This window comes from Nicotiana tabacum, chromosome 5, assembly GCF_000715075.1.
Source record: "Nicotiana tabacum cultivar K326 chromosome 5, ASM71507v2, whole genome shotgun sequence".
NCBI classification, from domain to species: domain Eukaryota; kingdom Viridiplantae; phylum Streptophyta; class Magnoliopsida; order Solanales; family Solanaceae; genus Nicotiana; species Nicotiana tabacum.
This window is the reverse complement of record NC_134084.1, coordinates 73,638,396-73,643,879: the sequence shown is the minus strand read 5'-3', so window position 1 is coordinate 73,643,879 and position 5,484 is coordinate 73,638,396.

The window sequence follows — 5,484 nt, the reverse complement described above, 5'->3', positions numbered from 1 at the left end:
GCCTGGAGAATGGAGGTTGTTATATTTTCAAGTTGTAGTTGAAGTCAGGAGCCCGCCTGGAGAATGGAGGTATTATCTTTTTAAGTCGTAGTAGAAGTCGGGAGCCCACCCGGAGAGCGGAGGGTTGCAACAAAGATCCCCAGCATAAATTAAAGTTCAGAAGTCGGAAGGAAGGCAACACTAGTCAGAAGAAGGCGGTTCAACCTTCGAAGGAAAAATAATTCGAAGCTCACAAGAAGGAAATAAGCAGTTCAAATTCGACAATCAACAGAAGACTACGAGTCAAGATAGAAAGAAAGAAACATCATAGGAAACACCAGTCACCAAGACGTCAAAGCAACAAGAGACACAAGAGCACGACTGAAGATCTAGATAAGATTTTGTAATTCATAGACTATAGTTTAGTCTAGCTTCTTGTTTTCTTTTAGTATGGTGTAATAAGGAGGTTAGTAAGTAGTGGCAGCAGCAGCAACAACAGTAACAGTAAAACCACAGCTCCATGGTAGTCCCAGCTACCAAAACTTCCCAAACTACATTGACCTGATTCCCTTTTAGCCAGGGATATATAAGAAACCTTTGAAGCAGAGGTTCGGTCAAATCTTTCAAAAATGCTTCACACGGAGTAGCCAAACGGACAAAAATCGCTCGTATCCGCTCACTTTATCTTTGCACGAAAACTCTTCATGTTTCTGGACAAAGAGGGGCAGCTGTGAGCACGTGATTTTTGCCCTACAAGAACTACTCCCAAAAATTCAAAATAAAATACTTTTATGTTATTTTGGATAATTATTTGTATTTTGTCTGTGAATGTTTATTCTATTTTAATTAATGAAAAATACAAAAAAATATATGTGTTGCATCTGCATTTACAATTTAGGATTAATTAAACAGTAACACACTTCGCGTTTTTAATGTCTAATGTCAAATTGTGTGATTATCTTTGTATTTAATTTTGTGTGATAAATATTATTAAGGGTTAATTAGTATTTCCTAAGTTAATTTTGGTTTTACAATTTAATTTAGAACTTTTGGTAATTAAGAATTAAAAAAGAAAATAAAGAAAAGGAAGAAATAAAATAAAGAGTTGATAAACTCGGACCAGGCCAATTTTTTCTATAGGCCCAAACAATATGTCCGCAGGCCCAGTCCGAATACCCCATTTATCTGGTCCAACCGACCTGGCAATACGACGTCCAAACGACGTCGTATCTATCACGTCCAATCTCAGCCGTACATCCCAATCCATCAACGACCAAGATCATCTCTCCCTTACCCGTTCCTATACCCGCCCCGACCCCGTTACTACCAAACGACCCCGTTTTGATCAACAAATCAATTGTCGTCGTTGGATTCCCATCATCCAATGGCTGAAATCAATTGATTAAACTCTAACCTATCAAACCCCCTCCCAATCCCCTACCCCTCTCATTTCCAAACCCTCCCCCAGTCGTCTCTTTCAGAGACGAACCAAACGACCCACCAAACCCTAGCCGCCCTCGTTCCCTTCACCTGAAAACCCGGCGGCCTGAGGATCGATGACCCTCAAATTCACACCCTTGAACCTTCTAACCACCCTCAACATAAATCCCTACCCCTTTAACCTAGAATCATTCCAGTTTGTTTCGAATCTTCAATCGAAGATTCGAGCAAAACCCTAAACCTACCCAACCAGTACCAAGTTCACACCCCAGCTCCACCTGACCTCCTTCGTTCCCAAACCACCCCTACTTGGGCTCGAATCTTGCTAGAACTGGTCGAATTTTAAATCGATTGAAGAACCCTAGAGAGCCAAAACCTGGAACTTGTCCGAGAAAAGGGGAAATTTGAGGTTCTTAATCGACTTTAGTCGAGTGTTTTCAGACGAGAACACTCGATTTAGGTCTGTTTGGACCTCAAAAGTTCGAGTCGAAGTTTAAAATGGGAACAGTTTGGAGTTTAGCCTGTAATTTTGAGGTATTTTTCTTCTTTTTCTTTTCTATTTTTGTTGTTGTTTATCTGCTTAAGCTTCATTGTATTTCATCATCTTTTCGATTTATTTCTCTCTTCTCTTTCGGACCTTTTTTTTTCTTGGTCCAGTTTTTTCTGTTGATTAGCATATGATGTAATTTGTTGAGTCGATTAAATAGTTTCGTCGCTTAGTCCGTTCATGTTTGTAGTTTAGTAGTCCTCTTCAAGTTATTTGGTGTCGATTGACTCATTTTGTGATCCTTAGATTCCTAGCTTCAGGGCTCATCATTAGTATGTTTTCTGTTCCTACATCTTTGTTTTAATGCTATTTATTTAATTTGAGTTTCGAGCTTAAACTGTGGTCTGAGTTTGATGAATTGAATCCTACTGTTTAGGGTCTGAAATGAATCTGACATTGGTTTGAATTCAGTATTGGTATGATAATGTTAGATAGTAGTGAGTTATAAGGTTGCATTCAGAACTTAGGAGAATTGGTTATAGCTGTAATCACAGGGGTTTCAGGGGTAATTTGGGAATTGAAAACTTGAAGAAATGGGTAGTCTGAGTGTTCTGTCCACTAAGAACTAGTGTACCATTAAAATAATACATTTGTTTAATAATTAGTGGGGAACAAAACATAATGGTATAGGGAGGCTTAAAAGGAATTGATTAAAATATGTTGCTCATACCTGCTTGAACTTTACATAAAGAAAAGACAAGGGTTTATGGGGACAAAACATACTCTAGTGGAGTTCTAAAGGGATCATGGGAAGAATTAGTTTCTTAATTCTGCCTAGTGTTCTTATGAGCTGGCAAGGTCAGTGTTTGGGTATAAATGGAGGGACTTAGGACAGAGTTAGGGGTCCTTTTTTGGGGGTTCAGTCTTGGAGAGAGTCTTCCTTCTTGAATCAGTTTCTGAGAACTAGAACTCATAGAGAGAGTTTGAGAATTAGTTTTCTTGAGAGCTTTTAAAACTGAATTCTTCTACACTTTGAAACCTTAAGAGTTTGAGAGAGTGCTTTAGACAATCAGCTCACACTGTTACATTGATTTCAAGAGCATAAATAGTTTAAATCTCTCTGTTCCTGTTTTGTGCTTGGATGTTCAGGGCATTTGAAGATATTTGGTGATTTACTCGAGGGTGCTGGGTATTATCTGATTGCTGAAAGGTGTCCTATGACTGCCTAGTCTAATTTCTAGTAGATTCAGTGTTTTGGTTAAGCTTCTTTCTTCCTGGGCTTTGTGACTGTGGTTTGGTCTTGAGCTTGGCCCTGTTTGTTGCTGTTGATTGTCAACCTGCTGGTGTTATTGTTTGTTGCTGCTACTGTTGCATTGCTGTGGCTGACCTATTTTACTTCCATTGTAACTGATTTCCAGGTACACAACTTGACTTCAATAATTGTGAAGATGAAATATAAAGGATGAACTTGTAATTGAAGCCTGAAGACTTTAATTTAATTCAGTTTCTGATTTGTATATTTGAACGTTTTTGTTCGTTAAGGATGTTTAGACTCTTGTTTATAGTTGCGTTGGCTGAACAGAACTGAGCTATGCAATAACTGGATTATAGACTATTATAGCTTAGTTTTCTTGGATTGGTTTTCCCAGTAAGTTACCAATTGTAGTTAATTCCTTGTTAGCTGATTCTTGCACATGTTGAGTACTGGTTGTAGCCAAATTCATGGTACAGAGTTGTTCATGACTAGTCATAGTTAATTTCGTGTTAAAGACCTTTGTGAATCCGTTTAGCGTAGTATAAGATAAAACCTGGAGTGGCTGTTTTGTTTCATTCAGGTAATTTAAGTATGACCAGGCTGTATAGGGATTATAGTAGACTGCCAAAATTTCCCTGGATGGTTTACTACGGCTGTATAGTGTGACTTGATTTCAGTAGTTCTTTTAGAACCTTAGTTAAAAGGCCTACCTTGAATGTTTAATTTCAGTAGTTATAAAATAGGCTTGAATGGTTTTTAGTCTCAATGTGTCCTTCAACAGTTCTATTAGGAAATCGTGAATCATTAAAGTGGTTAGTGTTAGTTTATTTTTTTTATGACAGTTCTTAAGCATTGATTCATTTCAATAATTGTAAAAACAAGTTCAAATAGCTACGGATTTCATATAGTTCACTTCCGTATCCCAATAGTTAAAATACCAAGTTAATCGAGTACTAGTTCAGTACTGATAATGTAAATAAAGTACTGTTTGGGTCTGGGCCATCAGATGATTCATTTGGAGCTGATTGGGCTACCCAGATTCGTGTTGTGATGTTCCCGTCCAGGCTCGAACCCCGAGCTCGTTGGGCTGCAAACGTCCTTATAGGCCCAATGTTGGAGGCAACCTTTCTCATAGTAAGGTTGTTGACGTATTAATTAATTAGGTCCTTTTCTTTATTTTTAGAGACAAAATAAAAATAGCAAATCATAGTCGCTTTTAGGTTTGACTTTTAAATAATAAATGAGACGAGCCTCGCCAAACAAAATACATAAATTACGGGGCCCTTAATAAATGGTTAAAATGAAACATTTAGAATTCGGGATGGGCCGTTTAGTGAATTTCACGGCCATCCCCAAAGATAATAACGCGCTAGTCATTTTAGACGCGCTTTTAATAATTTACTTTCTTAAACTCGGGTGCACATTTATGTGACCCAAATCCAAATCTCAACGGAGTCGAAATGTGTCAATAACCACGGGTGCATTGATGTGACGTGGTTCGATATGTGTTTTCACGACGTTGCAATTCTCATTAAAAATAATAATAATAATAAAAGCGGTAAAAAGTTAAAATTTGCACATAGGTTCAACATGTATTAAAATCAGATAAATAAGCCGAACATGACATTTGAGCGACCGTGCTAGAACCACGGAACTCGGGAATGCCTAACACCTTCTCCCGGGTTAACAGAATTCCTTACCCGGATTTTTGGTTCGCGGATTGTAATACAGAGTCAATCTTTTCCTCGATTCGGGATTCAACCGGTGACTTGGGACACCATAAATCTCCCAAGTCGCGACTCTGAATCAAATAATAAATCCTGTTTCGATTGTCCTTTAATTGGAAAAACTCCCCTTCGCCCCTGCGGGCGCAGGTAAAAGGGAGGCGTGAGAACAAGAAAGGATCTTAATCTTTTGTACCATGCTCAAAGAGCTTGCTTGAGTCCATATAGAGCTTTAGTCAACATGAAAACATGATATGGGAAAGTATCATTTATGAATCCTGGAGGTTGCTTCACATAGACTTCTTCAGAGATGTAGCCATTTTGAAAGGCTCTTTTCACATCTATTTAAAATAGTTTGAATCCTTTATGAGCAGCAAAATCAAGTAATATTCAAATAGATTCTAATCTTGCTACATGTGCAAATGTTTCATCGTAGTCGATTCCTTCTTGTTGAGAGTAACCTTGAGCAACCAGCCGTGCTTTATTTCGTAACACTTGTCCGGATTCATTCAACTTATTTCTGAAAACCCATTTAGCTCCTACAATAGAAGCATTAGAAGGTTTTGGAACCAGTTTCTACACTTTATTTCGTTCAAATT